Source organism: Muntiacus reevesi, chromosome 9 (genome assembly GCF_963930625.1).
Source record: "Muntiacus reevesi chromosome 9, mMunRee1.1, whole genome shotgun sequence".
NCBI classification, from domain to species: Eukaryota; Metazoa; Chordata; class Mammalia; order Artiodactyla; family Cervidae; genus Muntiacus; species Muntiacus reevesi.
Genome location: NC_089257.1, coordinates 26,095,752 through 26,115,956, shown reverse-complemented (window position 1 = coordinate 26,115,956; position 20,205 = coordinate 26,095,752).

The following is a 20,205-nucleotide window of genomic DNA, read 5'->3' as shown; positions in this document are numbered from 1 at the left end:
AATGTTGAGATTATTTGCTGGTTAACCAGCCATGCCTGAAATGGATGGTTGGTGGTTTAGTCACTAACTCATGTCCGACTGCTGCAACCCCATGAACTGTAGCCAGCCAGGCTCCTCTGTCCATAGGATTTCTTGGAAGAGAATACTGGGGTGTGTTGCCATTTCCTTCTCCAGGGGATCTTCCCACCCCAGGAACTGAATCCGGGTCTCTTGCATTGTAGGCAGTCTTAACCAATTAAGCTACAAGGGAAGCCGATAGGGGTGGGCTTAATAAAATCTCAGGCATAGGTAGATGACACTTCTATCAAAATGATCAGCAAGTAAGAAAACCTTTACCTGATGACCAGGAGGACAGCAAGTAGAGGACTTTACAAGGGAATGGGTCACCCAACTGAGAAGTGATGGTTACCTCCATTTCCTAATGTTGGCTGCAAAAATCACCCCCTAGGCAGAGGGTGGACAGTCTCTGGACACTGAGTCTACTACCGTTCTTGGGGTCCCACCTGGTTCTATTATATAATGGCCCTTCTTTTAGGTCCCAAAGACCACCTCTCTAATAATGTTCCCCTGACTTTCCTCCCTCTTCAGCTATTCATGTTGATAGATGTTATCAAACCACCATCCACAAAAAGTAAGTCCTTTTGAAGTCCCATCAACTGTTCTTGTGGTGAGGGTGAGTGCCTATTTCACTCTGTACTATCCAGCACTGCAAACTTTAATTTAAAAAATTTTATCATGGTAAGTCAGTCAGTCAGTTCAGTTGCTCAGGCATGTCCAACTCTTTGCGACCCCATGAACCGCAGCACGCCAGGCTTCCCTGTCCATCACCAATTCCTGGAGTCCACCCAAACCCATGTCCATTGAGTCGGTGATGCCATCGAACCATCTCATCCTCTGCCCTCAATCTTTCCCAGCATCAGAGTATTTTCAAATGAGTCAGCTCTTCACATCAGGTGGCCAAAGTATTGCAGTTTCAGCTTTAGCATCAGTCCTTCCAATGAACACCCAAGACTGATCCTTTAGGATGAACTGGTTGGATATCCTTGCAGTCCAAGGGACTCTCAAGAGTCTTCTCCAACACCACAGTTCAAAAGCGCCAATTCTTCTGCACTCAACTTTCTTTATAGTCCAACTCTCACACCCATACATGACCACTGGAAAAACCATAGCTTTGACTAGACGGACCTTTGTTGACAAAGTAATATCTCTGCTTTTCAATATGCTGTCTAGGTTGGTCATGATTTTCCTTCCAAGGAGTAAACATCTTTTAATTTCATGGCTGCAGTCACCATCTGCAGTGATTTTGGAAAAAAATGTTTAACATAAATCTTATCATCTTAATGATTTATAAATGTTCAGCTCAATGGCATTGAGTGCTTTTGTTGTTGTTGTTAGTTGCTAAGTCATGTCTGACTCTTGTGACCCCGTGGACTGTAGCCCATCAGGCTCTCGTGTCCATGGGATTTCCCAGGCAAGAAGTGCCTTTACATTGTTGAATAACCAGTCTCCAGAACTTTTTCCATCTTGCAAAACTTAAACTCTTTACCTACTAAACAATGACTGCCCACTCTCCCCTCCCTCCAGCCCCTGGCAGCCACGATTCTACTCTATCACTTTGACTAGTTACCTCACATAAGCAGAATCACACAGTATTTGTCTTTTTGTGACTGGTTTATTTCACTCAGCATAATATCTTCAGAATTCATTCATATCATAGCGTATGACAGCCTTCCTTTCTTCTTAAGACTGAAAAAACGTTTCATTGAATGTACATACCTCATTTTGCGTATCCTTTCATCAAGTGGGCTTCTGGACTGCTTCCGCTTTTCAGCTATTGTAAATGATGCGGCCATGAACATGGGTGTACAGATATCTCTTCAAGATCTTGCTTTCAATTCTTCTGCTTATACAACCAGGAGTAGAATCTCTAGTTCATACGGTAATTCTATTTTAAATTCTTTGAGGAAGCACCACACCATCTCCCATAGTGGCTGCCTTATTTTTCCTTCCCATCAACAGTGTATAAGGACTGCAGCGTCTCCACATCCTTGCCAACACTTGTTATGGTAACCATCTCAGTGGGTTTAAGGTGACATCTCACTGTTATTTTGATTTGCATTTCCCTAATGATTAGTGACACTGAGCATCCTTTCATATGTTCATTGGTTTCATTTGCTTTAACCTTTTATTTCCATCTTTTTTCATTCTATTTGGAGACCAAAGAGGAACTTTCCTTCCAATGGTGAGATATTTCCACTTTCTAGACTTATAAGGACTACCCTAACTTTGCCAACAACTGCTCAAGTCTGTGATGAGTTGCCCCTCAGTGGTGGTAGGAAAAGCTCACATCTGTGATCGTCACGCTCATCAGATGCAAGATATACACAGCGCTTTGTAGTTTACACAATATCTCACTGGCTCATCACAGCAGCCTTGCAGCCTTGTGGGTGCAGAGGGCAGATGAGGAAATTGAGGTTCAGAGATGAGAACAGAAAAATTGAAGGGAATCATTTCTTTAAAATCATAACCACCAAACCAAAGCAAAACAGACATGGCTGTCTGCCTAGTCAACTAATCTCTAGGGCCACCTGTCTTGCTACAAGTTGTTCAATATTTTCACGTGGAGAAATGTCAGCTAAAAATACTCTTGGCCTCTCTGACCATCCTTTACCCTCTCTCTCTTTTGCCAGTGAGTTTGGAGAAAACCTGAATATTCTCCACTCGGCTCCTCTCTGTTTTCTTCTTTCAGACCCTGCGGTGAGGGGGCCATTCTGGGCTTTCATCCACTCTGTGGCAAGTGGGGGAAGCCTGAAGGTTTTTTGGAGGGATGTTGCAAGTTCCTTTCAGGCAGCAGTATTAGAAAGCTCTCTCTGGCTGCATATTTAGAACATTTTCGTTTCTTCAGCTTTTCCTAGTAATAAAGCTGTTGACTTGATCTCCATCTGTCTACTGAATGTATTTTTTCTTTGGTTCTGAACTCAGGAAGGAAGACGATTTTTTTTTTTTTTTTTGCTTTTAAATGCTTTATTTCATATTGGAGTATGGCCAACTAGCAAGGTTGCGATAGTTTCAGGTGGACAGCAAAAGGACTCAGTCGTAGAAGTACATGTGTTTATTCTTCCCCAAACTCTCCTCCCATCCAGGCTGCCACATAACGTTGAGCAGAGTTCCATGCGCTATACAGTAGGACCTTGTTGGTTATTCATTTTAAATGTAGCAGAGTATACATGTCCATCCCAAACTCCCTAACTATCCCTTCCCCCCATTCTTCCCTCTTGTCAACCATAAGTTCATTCTCTATGTCTGTGAGTGAAAGGCATTATTCACTGGACCACTAAACCTTAATCCAAACCACAAAATCAAAATTATTAAGTATTTAATTTAATACAAAACTTCACATCATATTGACTGCTCCTATTTTATACTTCCTGCCGGATATGGAGGGACAGGTGATGCCTGATGTGATCTGCAGTATGGTTTCCAAAATTAAGAGGGTCAAGGGCCCACAAAGGCCTTTGCTGCTGCAGCTAGGTTGCTTCAGTAGTGTCCAAATCTTTGAGACCCCATGGAGCATAGCCCACCAGGCTCCTCTGTCCATGGGGCTTCTCCAGGCAAGAACACTGGAGTGGGTTGCCATGCCCTCCTCCAGGGGATCTTCCCAACCCAGGGATTGAACCTGATTCTCTCATGTCTCTTGCATTGGCAGGCAGATGCCACTAGCGCCACCTGGGACGCCTACAAAGGCCTTGAAAGAAACCAAGTAAGGACTGAGATTTGACTAAAGTCTCAGATTCAGAATAGACAGGAGATGTGGGTAAGGAGTAGGTAGCGGGGTTGAGAGGTACGTATGAAGTAAGAAGTTCTAAAATGATTTGACCTGTCGGATGACTGCAAAGCAGGCTGTGTTTTCCTCTAAGAAAATATTTTGGGTTTCAACCACATGATACTGGGTCAGCTGAGTCTAAAAGTACAGGAAAAAATAGTGTCAAAAGAAGTTACAGCAGCAGTAATACTAGCACTAGCTGGTGTTAGTTGCTTAATCGTGTCCAGCTCTTTGCAACCCCATGGACGGTAGCCCATCAGGCCCCTCTGACCATGGAATTCTCCAGGCAAGAATACTGGAGTGGGTTGCCATGCCCTTCTCCAGGGAATCTTCCCAACCCAGGAATCAAACCAGGGTCTCCTGCATTGCAGGCAGATTCTTTACTATCTGAGCCACCTGCGAAGCCCAGTACTAGCTAAGATGTATGGAATATATGTTACTTCATTTTATTCAGTCTTCACCACAATCCTATGGATTAAGCATCATATTAGCCTTGTTTTACATTTGAGGAAATTGAGGCTTAGAGACATTAAGTAGTTTGCCCAAGGTCACACGGCTAGCAAGTACTAATTCCCATTCCTGATAAATTTTCTGAGGAAATAATTTGATGGACGCAAAAAGCAACAGGCATAAAATCTCCATTAGAATGTTTTATATAATTGCAACCAGAGGAAGCAACTTACATGTGCATCAGCAGGGCAAGAGTTTAATAAATTATGCTGCATCTAATCAATGGGATGCTAGGAAACAGTGATTCTGGAACTTGTATTAAAAAATGAGCACCAGGAACTCTGCTCCATGTTATGTGGCAGCCTGGATGGGAGGAGGGTGTTGGGGGAGAACGGATACACGTATATATATGACTGAGTCCCTTCACAGTTCACTTGAATCTAATCACAACACTGTTAATTGGATATACCCCAATAAAAGGTCTAAAAGAAAAAAAACACTAAAGAATACAGCGCTAAGGGAACAAAGCAGAAAATCAATGTGTACACCATGATGACAAACAGTATAGGAAAAATAAAATCTGAGCACATGTAATCAAAAACTGAAAAGATGTATCCAAAACAAAAATAACTTAATACCAAGTGGGATTTAGGTGAATCTTTTTTCCTTTTCCAAAATTATCTTCAACGTTGCAGAGACACTATCTTGGCAGTGAGCGCAGAACAGGGCTGCATGGGGCACTGTAGGCGGGCTCATGCATCAGCGAGTTTGTTGATGGGGAGACCTAGGGTCCCTGGGAATTCCGGGGAGAGCTTGACGTGGCTCTTCCTGAGCCCCCAGCCAACCTCTATGTATTAGCCTGCTCCCAAGTGTCCTTTGAACTTAAGTCAGATGCTGAAATCCTGAGGACAATTTCTCTGTAAGCATCCCACAGGGAAGGGCAACTTTGGCCCCGGCTCCAGACAGCTAGAATCTCGAAACTCCACCGGTGGGGAGGTTTTGCGGATTTGCCCAGGGTGCTGGTGATATCACTGAAACGTGGGTGGAGAAAGGCATGGGGCAGGACGGGAGAGGAGGTGAAGACGTTTGCAACCATAAACTTTTCTAGAGGAAATGAGATGCAGATGAGTAAAGGGCAGGAAGAAGAGAAACAAATGATGAGGTGTTGGATGGTAAGAGACTTTCTTGAATGTTGAAACAGAAAAAGGCGGTCTGGTTAGCCAGTTTCCTCAGTCCACAGAGGCCCTTATTGTGGTGGTATGAACAAGGGCTTTGACCTGAGACCAGGTTCTATCACTGGCTCCACTGCTGTGTGACTACAGGCAAGTTACTTAACCTCCCTGATCCTCAGATTCTTTACCTTTAAGTGGCAACGTCATTCCTACAACACAGAATTCAGTGAGACATTCTGAGGTCTCCCTTGTCCAGTGCCTACCCCATAACATAAATGGAGCTTTCTTGGTCCTCCATCTCTCTCCCCTGTGGAGATGGGGACAGAGTAACATTTTCTGTGTGCTTCATGTTTATCCTATGAGCTAACACCCTGCCATTCTTTCTCCCCAGCAAAGGACCAGAGAAACCCATCCCTGCCTCCTGAGGGAAGAGAGGTGTAAAACAAGGATGTCCTGAGGGCTGCACCCCAGAGCCATGCTCTGCTCTGAAGGTGAGTTTCCAGATCGCGTGTGATGAGAATGGAAACACATAAGATCTAAATCAGGCAGCCAGGGGCTGACACTCTGTGGGTGGGGAAACAGAAAGGGACAAAACCCAGCTGAGGCGCTGGCAGATGGGCAGACCAACGTGGTGGGAGCAAGGGTGAAGTTTCAAGAAAAGACATAAATGTGGTTGGTAGGAGGGGGAGCCAGTCAAGAGGTAGGAATGAAAGGAAACAGGGGAGAGGATGAACAGTGAGGATGTGGGGAGGGCAGGGGGAAAGTGACAGGGAGACAAGTCAGAGGAAAACAGAGCTTAAAAGACATAGAAAGAGTGAGAAATATGAAATGTACCTGAGAAATGGAAAGAATGCTCACCCTCCCTGTGTATCCCAGAGGCGTCACCCACCTGTGCCAGCACAGGGGCTCCATGAATACAACGTGGAGGGGATCAGAGTCCTGGGGAGTATCTCCATGAGATGAGGTGATGGAAATGCAGCTGTTGGTTGATTCGTCAGTGGAGATACATGATCCCCTGTCCTGGGGATCCCCCTCCTCCACAAGGCTAAGCCAGAATAAAGAAAGTTTTCCATCCTGAATAAGGGCAAGCCAGGTCTTGCTAGTGCCAGCCATCACTGACGGGCATGGCCCCATCTGGCCCGGGAAAGGGGAACTGATTGCTACTGAGAAGTCAGATTCGGTACAACTGGAACAAAAGCCAACCACGTCTTAGGTACAGTCTCTTTCCAAATTTTCCCTCTGGTTTTTCTTGAGTATTCAGAGTTCTCATGCCCTCATCCACATCCACCTGGCCAAACTGGCCGGGAAGAATGATCTTCTCAATTCATTGACCCAGGTCACAAGAGTGACCAGTAAGGCTGTAAAAGTTCAGGTGGCAGATGCTGGGGCAGCAGCTGGCTGGCACCAGAGGGGCTGCCTGGACCTTCTCCAAGGATGTCACCTGGTGGTCTTGCCTCTTGCCTCTCAGGTTTGACACCCTCACCTGCATCCCTTTCCAGAGGCCACATGTCTGGACCACTCAGCAGTTATAAGCCTGAGCTAGATCCCCCCAGAGCCCCATCCCACAGACTGGGATGGGGATGGGCAGGTCTGCAGGCAGAACAGACCCACCCAGTGTGTGGTAGAGACTCCCCTCAGGACCAGGCATCTCCTGGGTGAGGGGAAGCCACTCAGTGTACGTTTGTGTGTATATGTGTGTGTTTGTGCGTGTGCATCTTTGAAGACACCAGTTATATTTCATGCATCTTAACACGTTTGTAAATTAACTTTTATTGGCATATGATTGCTTTACAATGCTGTCAGTTTCTACTGGACAGCAAAGTGAATCAGCTATAGGTATACATTTATCCTCTATTTTTTAGATTTCCTTCTTATTTATGGGACTTCCCTGGTGGCTCAGATGGTAAAGAATCTGCCTGCAATGCGGGAGACCTGGGTTTGAGACCTGGGTTCTATCCCTGGGTTAGGAAGATCCCTTGGAGAAGGAAATGGCAACCCACTCCAGTATTCTTGCCTGGAGAATTTCATGGACAGGCAACCCATGGGCTACAGTCCATGGGGTCTCAGAGTCCGACATGACTGAGCAACTAACACTTTGACAAACACTTAGGTCATCACAGAAACATGTTTTTAAAGTATGACTGTTGTTTGATTCCAAAGTAATGTATATATTTTATAATGCATATACAAACATGTAGTGGAGACAATTTTAAATAACCCATAATGTAATAATAGTATTGTGGTTATGTTATTTTAAAGAGCTTTTATTTTTTAGAGTCACTTATTGAAATATTTACAGATAAAAAGACATGATGTCTGGGATTTGCTTCAAAATATGCCAGTGGTGAGGAAGGAAGTAGGAAGTGCAGACAGATAAAATGAACCATGAGCTGACAATTGCTGAAGCTGGGTGATTGGTATTCATAATACTTTTCTCACTACCTGTTTATCTATTTTTATAATTGAAATTCTTCATAATTAAAAATTTTTTAAAAAGATTTCCATCTTCCTTTTGTGCCATATATATCCTTCCATTAAACTCTCATTGCTTTATTTGGAAAAAGGTCACCAATAATACTTCTAGTCCTCTTTTAATACAAAGATATACACAGAGAGAAATTGTACTCTTTTGGGGTGTGTAACAAATGTGTTGAAAACAAGGCCTTATTTATTTGGTAAATATTAATATTTGCACACTGTACTTGCTTTTTTATTGAAGTATAGTTGATTTACAATAATCTGGGGTATAGCAAAGTGATTCAGTTACATGTATATATATGTATAAACACATTACCTATTTTATATGTAGTGGTTTGTATCTGCTGATCCCAAACTCCTAACAGATCCCTCCTTCACCCCTCCTCCGCTGTGGTAACCATCAATTTGTTTTCTGTGGGTCTGTTTCTGTTTTGCAAGTAAGTTCATTTGTGTCGTATTTTAAATTCTACATATAAGTGATTGTCATATGGTATTTGTATTTCCCTTTCTGACCTAGTTCGCATAGTATGATAATCTCTAGGTCCATTCATGTTGCTGCAAATGACATAATTTCATTCTTTTTTATGACTGAATAGTACTCCATTGTGTGTGTATATATTTTATAATGTATATGCAAACATGTGGTGGAGACAGTTTTAAATTGTCTTTCAGAATTCTTTATCCATTCATCTTCAATGGGCTTTTAGGTTGCTTCCATGTCCTGGATATTACAAATAATACTGCTATGAACATTGGGGTGCATGTATCTGTTTGAATTATAGTTTTCTCCAAATATATGCCCAAATGTGAGACTAGGAACTTTTGATCATATCAGTTGACTCTTTGCAACCCCATGGACTGCAGCATGCCAGGCTTCCCTGTCCATCACCAACTCCTGGTGCTTGCTCAAACACAGGTCCATCGAGTCGGTGATGCCATCCAATCATCTCGTCCTCTGTCATCCCCTTCTCCTTCTGCTGTCAACCTTTCCCAGTATCAGGGTCTTTTCCAATGAGTCAGTTCTTCACATCAGGTGGCCAAAGTATTGGAGATTCAGCTTTAGCATAAGTCCTTCTAATGAATATTCAGAACTGATTTCCTTTAGGATGGACTGATTGGATGTCAAACTGGTTGGACTCCTTGCAGCCCAAGGGACTCTCAAGAGTCTTCTCCAACACCACAGTTCAAAAGCATCAATTCTTTAGCACTCAGACTTCTTTATGGTCCCACTTTCACATCCATACATGACCATTGGAAAAACCATAGCTTTGACTAGACAGACCTTTGTCAGCAAAGTAATGTCTCTGCCTTTTAATATGCTGTCTGGCTTGGTCATAGCTTTTCTTCCAAGGAGCAAGTGTCTTTTAATTTCATGACTGCAGTCACCATCTGCAGTGATTTGGGAGCCCCCAAAATAAAGTCTCTCACTGCTTTCATTGTTTCCCCATCTATATGCCATGAAGTGATGGGGCCGGATGCTATGATCTTAGTTTTCTGAAGGTTGAGTTTTAAGCCAGCTTTTTCACTCTCCTCTTTCACTTTCATCAAGAGGCTCTTTAGTTCTTCTTCACTTTCTACCACAAGGGTAGTGTCATCAGCATATCTGAGGTTATTGATATTTCTCCCAGCAATCTTGATTCCAGTTTGTGCTTCATCCAGCCCAGCATTTCTCATGATGTACTCTGCATATAAGTTAAATAAGCAGGGTGACAATATACAGCCTTGACATACTGCTTTCCCAATTCGGAACCAGTCCATTGTTCCACGTCTGGTTCTAACTGCTGCTTCTTGACCTGCATACAGATATCTCAGGAGGCAGGTAAGGTGGTCTAGTATTCCCATCTCTTTAAGAATTTTCCAATTTGTTGTGATCCACACAGTCAAAGGTTTTAGCATAGTCAATAAAGCAGAAGTAGATGTTTTTCTGGAATTTTCTTGCTTTTTCTATGATCAAACGGATGTTGACAATTTGATCTCTGGTTTCTCTGCCTTTTCTAAATCCAGCTTGAACATCAGGAAGTTCGTGGCTGACATACTGTTGAAGCCTAGCTTGGAGAATTTTGAGCATTACTTTGCTAGTGTGTAAAATTAGTGCAATTGTGTGGTAGTTTGAACATTCTTTGGCATTGCCTTTCTTTGGGATTGGAATGAAAACTGACCTTTCCCAGTACTGTGGCCACTGCTGAGTTTTCCAAATTTGCTTTCATATTGAATGCAGCACTTTCACAGCATCATCTTTTAGAATTTGAAATAGCTCAACTGGAATTCCATCACCTCCACTAGCTTTGTTCATAGTGATTCTTCCAAAGGCCCATTTGACTTCACACTCCAGGATGTCTGGCTCTAGGTGAGTGATCACACCATTGTGGATATCTGGGTCTTTAAGATATTTTTTTGTATAGTTCTTCTATGTTTTCTTGCCACCTCTTCTTAATACCTTCTGCTTCTGTTAGGTCTGTATCGTTTCTGTCCTTTATTGTGCCCATCTTTGCATGACATGTTCCCATAACTGGGCATATGGTGATTCTATTTTTACTTTTTGATGAGCTTCCATACTGTTTATCATAATGACTGCACAAATTTACATTTCTACCAACAGTGTAGGAGGATTCCCTTTTCTTCACACTCTCCAGAAATTGATGACCATTCTGAAAGTGTGAGATGGTACCCCATTGTAGTTTTGATTTGCATTTCCCTAATAATTATTGAGGCCGAGCATATTTTCATGTGCCTATTGATTATCTGTATGTCTTCTTTGGAGAAGTGTTTATTTAGGTCTTCTGCCATTTTTTGATTGAGTTGTTTGGGGTTTTTTTACTAACTTTGTGAGAAATTTCTTAAAAATTTAAGCCAATTACATTTTGGTGATGCTGTTACTGCAGCATAACGCACACTATCCTGACTAATACAACTTAGTATTCCATCCTCATCAGAGATGACAAACACTTATTATTAGCATTACCTTTGCCCCATCCTAGAGACTTGATAAATACTATTAAGGCATCACTGAACTCTTACCCATTGATTTGTAGGACCTCAGATTGTTTCCCAACATGGTGATTTAAGTCATCATTACTAGTTAATTGGAGCAGAAAAAATGAAGGGAAATCCACCAAAAATCATCCTACTACAATCAGCATAAAATCCAAAATTTTTTACCGTAGCCTGCCAGGTCACATACAAGTTAGAACTTACCCTCCTCTAGAATCTCATTTCCTAACCACTTATTTCTCATTCGTTCCACTCTAGCCACACTGGTCTTTCTGTTCCTCAAACACACTGAGAATATTCTTATCTCAAACCTTTATATATATATATATTTTTTCAAACCTTTATATTTTCTGTGCCCCCTTTTTGGAAATCTTTTTTCTCATATTTTTGCAAGTTTGCCTCATATGTCATCTCTTCAGGGAGAACTTCCTATTCACCCTTTTGAACTTACCTTGCATTCTCCACTCACCTCCTCAATGATAAGAAAATCCTGTTGTATTTCTAGTCCTGAGTAGTTCCTGGTGCGTGGAAGTACTTAGTAAACATTTCTGGAAGTAAGGAAGGCAGTTAATCCGCCAACCCCAATGTGGACTATAATCTTTTTGATGGGAGAGACTGGGTCTGGTTCATTTTGAGTTTTTCCTCCATGTTTAGTCTATCTAATGCCTCCAGTAGAAATCTCTTAAATTTCTGATTGATTGAGAGTTAGAAGGCTTGTATTTCCCTCCATATCCTGGCGGATTCATATTTGTGCCTTTTTTCCCCTTCCACCTCACACACACACACTTAAGATTCCTGCTCTTTTCTCCCTCCTAGCCCCTCCCTCACTACATCCTCTCCCAATGAAATTTAGTTCTAGTCTTTTTCTCGCCCATGCAATGCCTTCCAAAGCAGCAGTCTACTGCGGCAGAGCAGCAGCAGCAGGCAGTAAGATGGGTTTGGGCCTGACCTCATGTTTTCAAGCTACTTGTTGTTGTTGTTTAGTTGCTAAGTCTTGTCTGACTCTTTTTGCAACCCCATGGACTGTAACCCACCAGGCTCCTCAGTTGTGGGGTTTCCCAGGCAAGAATAGTGGAGTGGATTGCCATTCTCCAGGGGATCTTCCTGACCCAGGGATCTAACCCACATCTCCTGCATTGGCAGATGGATTCTTTACCACTGAGCCACCAGGGAAGCCCCTATTCTCTTTTCTGTAGGAGCGTGGCTGGAGACTTGGCTGGAGCCTCACTCCTGTGCACTGTAGCCCAGAAGTTTTACCCTTTGGGTGTTTTGAAGAGAAACAGCTGTTACCATCTGCCAGCTGAAATGTTTTGCCTTTGAAATAGACTGTGAGGCATGTTCAGGCAGAGAGGGGCTTTTTGGAGAAGGTCTGGGAAAACAGGACTCAGAAGACCTGCCACTCATTTGGAGTTCTGTGCAACTGTGGGCAACTCATCAGAGATGTCTAGAGTCTCTAACAGTGAGAAGAATTGTACTCTCTCAGGATAATTGGATGATGGGAGTTGGGGGAGTTGTAGGTGAGGCCAGGTTATGAAAAGGGCATGGAACTTAGAAACAGAGACCCTGAGATTTAGAGTCATAAATCCTGAATTGAAGGCCCAATAGGAGGCACATCTCAGCCATTTAAGCCCCTGTTTTGTTATTGTTGTTGTTCAGTTGCTAAGTTGTGTTCAACACTTTGCAACCCCACGGACTGCAGCACGCCAGGTTTCCTTGTCCCTCACTATCTCCCGGAATTTGCTCAAACTCATGCCCGTTGAGATGGTGATGCCACCCAAACATCTCATCCTCTGTTGTCCCCTTTCTTCTCTTGCCCTCAGTCTTTCCCAGCATCAGGGTCTTTTCCAATGAATCAGTTCTTCCCTTCATGTGGCCAAAGTATTGGAGCTTGAACTTTAGCATCAGTCCTCCCAATGAACATTCAGGGTTGATTTCCTTCAGGATTGACCAGTTTGATCAAAAACCCCTGTTCAGTCTTTTGTGAAACAGACAGCCACCCTCCTACATTCACCAAGTCTTCTTGGTTGCAAGAGAAACCAGCTAGCACTAGCACAAACAGAACAAAGGGGATTTCTGAAAGGATATCAGGACACATCACATAAGTCATGGCTAAGAGTGCAGTCAGATGTCAAGAATGGACTAGGACAAGGAAAAACAAGGGTCAGAACTGAAGTTTTTCTGCCTTTCTCTCAGCTTTTGCCTGCTTCTCCTTTCTTTTGTTTCTCCATCCACATGGAGGTGCGTGGCTACCCCACAGCTTCCAAGTATGTGTTTGCAGGTTCAGCCCTACTCCAATCCCAAGTTTCTAGAAGACAGACTGACTGGCCACCTTGCATCAGGTGTCTGGCACCTGGTCCAGTCAGTCATGGACATGGCAGGTAGGGGTCACATAGTAAGATTATGGCTGCCATGGGAGGCTGCCTTTAAGGGTCTAGATATAACATTGAGAGAAAGAATTATAACTTGTCAGTTTGGGCCAGCAAACCAAAAAGTGTCTTATGAGGAGTATGATCACTGAATAAACCTTCAGGTACTATAAACAGAGAATGGTGTTTATTTCTAGGAAGGACATACAGCTATCTCATAATGATATTCTAATGAATGAAGGCATTTGTTGTTCAGTTGCTAAGTTGTTATCTGACTCATTGTGACCCCATGGACTGCAGCACACAGGCTTTTCTCTCCTCCACTATCTCCTGGAGTTTGCTCAAATTCATATCCATCGAGTCGGTGATGCTATCTAACCATCTCATCCTCTGCCACCCCTTCTCCTTTTGACTTCAATCTTTCCCAGCCTCAAGGTCTTTTCCAATGAGTCAGCTCTTTGATTCAGATGGCCAAAGTATTGGAGCTTCAGTTTCAGCAACAGCCCTTCCAATGAATATTCAGGACTGATTTCCTTTAGGATTGACTGGTATAATCTTGCAGTCCAAGGGATTCTCAAGAGACTGCTCCAGCACCACAATTCAAAAGCATCAATTCTTCAGCATTCAGTCTTCTTTATGATTCAACTCTCACATCCATACATGACCACTGGATAAACCACAACTTTGACTATATGGACCTTTGCTGGCAAAGTGATATCTCTAATTTTTAATATGCTGTCTAGCTTTATCATAGCTTTCCTTCCAAGGAACATGAAAGGGAATTTTAATTTCATGGCAGCAGTCACTGTCCACCGTGATTTTGAAGCCCAAGAAAGTGAAATCTGTCACTGTTTTCACTTTTTCCCATTCTATTTGCCATTAAGTGATGGGGCCAGTTGCCATGATCTTAGTTTTTTGAATGTTGAGTTTTAAGCCAGCTTTTTTACTCTCCTCTTTCACCCTCATCAAGCTCTTTAGTTCCCCTTCACTTCCTGCATAACTGAGGTTGTTGACATTTCTGCTGGCAATCTTGGTTCCAGCTTGTGCTTCATCCAGCCTGGCATTTTGCCTGATGTACTCTGCATATAAGCTAAATAGGCAGGGTGACAATGTACAGCCTTGATGTACTCTTTTCCCAGTTTTGAACCAGTCCCTTGTTCCATGTCTGGTTCTAAATGTTGCTTCTTGACCCACTTACTGGTTTCTCAGGAGAGAGATAAGATGGTCTGGTACCTTATCTCTTTAAGAATTTCCCACAGTTTGTTGTGATCCACACAGTCAAAGGCTTTAGTGCAATCAATGAAGCAGTGCATGGGTGCTCAGTTGATTCAGTTGTGCCCGACCCTTTGCAACCCCATGGACTCTAGCCCACCAGGCTCCCCTGTCCATGGGATTTTCCCAGCAAGAATACTACAGTGGGCTGCCATGCCTTCCTCCAGTATAACTTCCTGACCCAGGGATCGAACCCGAGACTCCTGTGTCTCCTCCATTATAGGCAGTAGATGGTTTTTCTGGAACTCCCTTGCTTTCTCCATGATCCAGTGGATGGTGGCAGTTTGATCTCTGGTTCCTCTGCCCCTTTGAAACCTAGTTTGTACATCTGGAAATCCTATGCAAATCTAGAATTTTCTAGTAAGTAAGCAAAACTTTAGTTTATGTACTTAAAGTTGTCTCATTCTTAAACAATAAGGTTCTACTGTATGCCACAAGGAAATATATTCATTCTCCTGTGATATATTATAATGCAAAGGAAAATGAAAAATGTGTATATGAATAACTGAGTCATTTTGCTATACAGCAGTAATTAACCACAATATTGTAAATCACCTATACTTCAATAAAGTTTAAAATTAATAAAATTGCCTCATTCTAAGAGCCTAATTTTTCAGTGAGCTGTGAGAATCAATACTCTCTGTATTTTACTTTAGTAAACTCCTCTCCAACTCAATGGACATGAGTTTGGGTAAACTCTGAGAGATGGTGATGGACAGGGAGGCTGGCGTGCTGCGGTTCATGGGATCGCAAAGAGTCGAACACGACTGAGCGACTGAACTGAACTGAACTGAAACTCCTCTCTACCTCCTCAACTCTCCCAGAAGTTTCTGAAGGAATCCTTCCTTCCTAAAAGAAACTGGCTGGAATAAAATTTAGTGAAAATTAATTAAGACTCCACTAGTTTAGTCTTGGTGTTTTTGCTATTAATAGATCAATAAGCAGAATGAGATAAAATTTTTCTATCTCTGTATCTCTTAATGACAAAAGAGACTTCTTTTAAGTAAGATGAAGATTTGACCTTGGATTAGCCACCTAACATTCCTGAACCTCGGCTTCCTTCTCTGTAAAATAGGAACGGACTATTCATAGGGTTGTCAGGATAACTAAATGGCCTACAGTTTAGGATATCCTAAGCACTGGTGGTTAGCTACGAGGTTTACGGTAATGAGGCTGTGGGGGCAGTGGCATTGATGACGTATGGGTATGGTAGTGATAGTGGTGATGTGGCGGTGGTCACATAATAGTGGGGGTGGTAGTGACAATGGTGGTGATTGGTGGTGGTGATTAACTATGATAGAATCAAAAATGTTTGAATTTTGCTCTGCACCTAATAGTCACATGGTCACATAGCAAATGGATGAAAAGAACAATTTTCAGACTACCCCAAGGATATCAGCCACCATTATATTCCGATTATGGGTATGACCAACATACATCATGCTTAAATGTCCATTAATGAAGACCCATCAAAGACTTTGCAGAGATGTTTAACTAATAATCCGCATGATGTGGAAAGAAGATGAATAGATAAGAATTTTAGTTACTCCATACTTAAAAGGAATATAATTATATTTCTTTTAAATAATTGTGCATACAATATACACTCTCACTTGTCTTCCTCCTAATTAGGCTACTACATGAGGTCACATACCATTCATTCAAATCTCACCTTTGACAATTCACATTTCTAAATTAGTTTCTATCCAGCTGAGGGATTTTGTCCAATGGCACACCATGTTAACTTCCAAAGCCTGTGTAAACCTCATTTTGCAACTGACATGGACCTACCTAGACTCCAGAGGCAGCCTGTCCCCTTCGTTTTCAAGATGCACTGGCTACTTCGGTTGCCATACTTTGAAAGCCTTAGTAATCCTAAAGGCTTACCTCCATAGTCACACTTGGTTAACTCAAGACCAATTAGTCATGCAACTTCATCTATTTATCTTGAAGACTGCATCCCAAATGACCAGTATACTTGGACTTCACTAGTAGTTATTGCACAAGAGCTTTTTCATTGCTGCTCATGGGAATGTGTGGAATTCACACTGGGAGGGTGATCTAAGAATGGATTTATTTTTTGAGTGAAAGCTGAACCAGAGTGACACTTTTTCTTTACTGTGCCAAACTGCTCCATCTCTGGGAGAAAAGAACTGGATGTTATCCCTTTAAAAGAGCCCAGTGGACTGCTATGTTCATAATCCTCAAATCCCATGATTCGGTTTCCATCTCGCAGCCTTACTCCACACAGGCCTGCTAAACATTTGGTTTAGACCTGACTTTTCTTTGCTCAAGAACACCACGATTTATTATTAGTCAGTAATAATAGCCAGCAGGCCCCAATATTTTAGGAAGAAACATAAACAAAGTCTAGTCTGCCAGAGGGAGCTATGCTCTGGCTGTCCTCGGTCCGCTCAAAGTGGTCACCCGGAGTGACACTGCTGCCTGCCTGTGTCTCAAAAGTGTCAGGTTGTTTAAAAGCTTCTACATATTGGATCATGCGATTCCTGAAGTCACCCTACAAAGTGTGTTGGGAGGAAAAAGAACGATAGTATTCTCGCGTTGATGTCGTGTTTACTTACTGAGCGCAGTACCAACACTAGAGACAGCAATTACCAGGCATCCGGAACTGAGTTAGTCCTGGGGCCCAAGGCAGACATGGTCCTCTCCCGAGATAGCTTAGAGGCTGGTGAGTCATAGTTTCCCACCATGAGGCAGGGATCCCAGGAAAGACTCCTGATGCCTTATGTCACCTACTACTCATAACTGTGATAACATTCTTATTATGGTCGATGGGATGAGAATTTGTGTTATTTGTGGACGGGATAACCAAAACTCCCAGAGGTTAAGAGACCCGAATAAAGTCACTGAGAGATAAGCGGGAGAGCCAGGCCTCAGACTGGGGTTTCCTCATCCAAGGCTGCTGATTGCATCCTGGATTCTTCCCAAATAGTGTAATCTCACGTCAACACAGGTCAATTCAAGCTCTCTTTTTCACTTTCCCACGTCTCATTGTTCGGCTTAGAAAAGTATCCCCTGCAATAGACATTGACCACCTAAAAACAGCGATTTTGAGGATTTAAGCTTTACAGAGGCTCAGAGAAGAGCAGGAAAGTCCTGGTGAGGCCAGCAGTGTGGGCAGACCAGGGGAGGGGTGTCGGGGGTGAAAAGGGGGGGAGGTTCGCTCTGAGAGGTGATCCAGGAATTCCCAAGGGGTGGCCCTGACTCACCAAGTCATCAGGTCAGTTTGAAATGAGTCATTTGTGACATGGGGGCAAACAACCTCAGCCCTGCACTGAATTATCGGGAAGCAGGCTGGCAAAGATCTCTCCTGGGAGGAGAATCCTAATTACGGTGCCTGAGAATTTGCATGCCCCTCTACAGTTTGCAAAACACTTTCATACCCGTTTCTTCCTTCGCTGACTGTTTACTGCACAAGTGCAGAGGGGACCAGGGTTCAAGATGAACCAGTCTAGTGGTTTTTAATATTTGCCTGAAGTAAAAATCTTTGTCAAGATGAAATCTCACTCAGCAGTCTAGTGTATCACATTGATGCCAGGGGGAGCTCTGCGGCTGGGATGGGGACTCTAGTGGGGGAGGCATGCTGCTGCTGCTGCTAAGCCGCTTCAGTCGTGTCCGACTCTGTGCGACCCCATAGACGGCAGCCCACCAGGCTCCGCTGTCCCTGGGATTCTCCAGGCAAGAACACTGGAGTGGGTTGCCATTTCCTTCTCCAATGCATGCATGCATGCTAAGTCGTGTCCGACTGTGAAACCCTTTGGACAGCAGCCCTCCAGGCTCCTCTGTCCACAGGATTCTCCGGGCAAGAATACTGGAGTGGGTTGCCATTTCCTTCTCCCGTGGGGGAGGCATAACCCATACTTAAGCCTCTGCTTTGACCCCTGTGTATGTTTCTGAGGAGTCTCCAAGGAAATACCTAGTCCCATGGAGCAGAAAGACAAACATTGTTGCCAGTGTTTCTAGTGACTACAAATACCCATTCCACTTTTCCCCTCTCCTCCAAAACAAAACAAAACAAAAAAACCTGAAAACCCTGGAGGTGATACAAGACAGCCAAGGTCATTCCTTGTCCAGTGTTCTTTTCATGAAACTCACCAGTGCTGGTTTCTCACGTGGTTAGAGCCTGAAGATTTGCCTGGAAGCCAGTTTGCCCCCAGTTGCTGAAGGAAAGTGTCCTCTTGGTCACAGATGGCTGGGCCAACTCAGCTACTACTGTAGCGTTTATCAGCGTACCTGTTGATCAAGTGGGGCTCTTTGTTTCAGACGGGTCACCCCTAGAGACGTGGAATGTCAGCCTCTGAGCAGCTGGAGAACAGTAAGTCCAGTGATCCTTCAGCCCCAAATACTCTCCCTGAACATGCAAGAGGAGCAGCCCCTAGTCAAGCAGGCTCTTCCCAGCTCAAAACTCACGCTGAACCACATAGCATTTGTTCTAAATATTTGTCTTCCTTGCAAGTTCATATGTTGAAATCTTAATTCCCAGCATGAGGGCATTAGGAGGTGGGGTTTTTGAGAGGTACTTTAGGCCATGTGAGTAGAGCTCCCGTGAGTGGGATTAGTGCCTTTATAAGCAGAGGCACACAAGAGAGCTTGTCCTCTCTCTCCCCCTCCATCCCCTTCTCGCCCTCTTGTGAGGATAGGACAGGACAGAGAAGATGACTCTCTGCAAACCAGAAGAGTGTTCTCACCAGAACCGGACCATACTGGCACCCTGATCGTGGACTTCTCAGCCTCCAGAACTGTGAGAAATAAATCGGTTGTTTAAGCCACCCAGTCTATAGTACTTTGTTATGGTAGGCTGAAGGAAAGCAGTGGGGATGGCTGCACAATTTGGTGATTGCATGAAATGCTACCTAATGGCTAAAATGTTAAAATTTCTATTAGGTGTATTTTAGTACAACAGCAACAGCAAAGTAAACTTTCATTGACTTCCTGTTTCTTAGGGACCAAGCTCAAACTTCCTAGTATAATTTACAAACTGGCCCCTGCTTACCCCCTAGCCTCATCTTACTGTCCTTCTTCAACCTTTTTATCTGATCAAATGTTTCAATTGCTCTCCAAAATAAAAAAGTGATTACTTTGCCTTAAAAATGCTGGCAAGGCTCTTTCAGGGTCTTGTCACAGTTTCTGGTAACCTCTATCATATTCTGTGTGTCTCACCAAGCAAGAATTCCATTCAAGTTTACTTTCAGTACTCCAAGTTAGCAATAAATGCTGCATTTGCTTTTCAAGTACTGCATCACAATGTTACAGATAGATATGGAATTATGATGCAAAGTATGATTTTTCAAGCTCAAAATGCTTCCACTGAGGAATATGACAATCCCCTCCCTTTTCTGAGATTTGCTAAGTAGAATAGATGGGGGAAAGTGGATTAACATTCACATTGATAGGAATATAAATGGGAGCAAGAAAGAAAGGATCGATGTGTGGGTGGGTGAGAGGAGGGATACAATGATGAATGGATATGTAGATGATGGATGGATGGATGAATAGATGATGTGTAAGAACATGTATGAACAGATATGTGGGTATGGACGGATAGAGGGGAGAATAGTATACAGGTGGATTTACAGAGAGATGTGAGAAGATTGAGAATAGATGGATGACAAGTTGTATGGGAGGGTGGTTG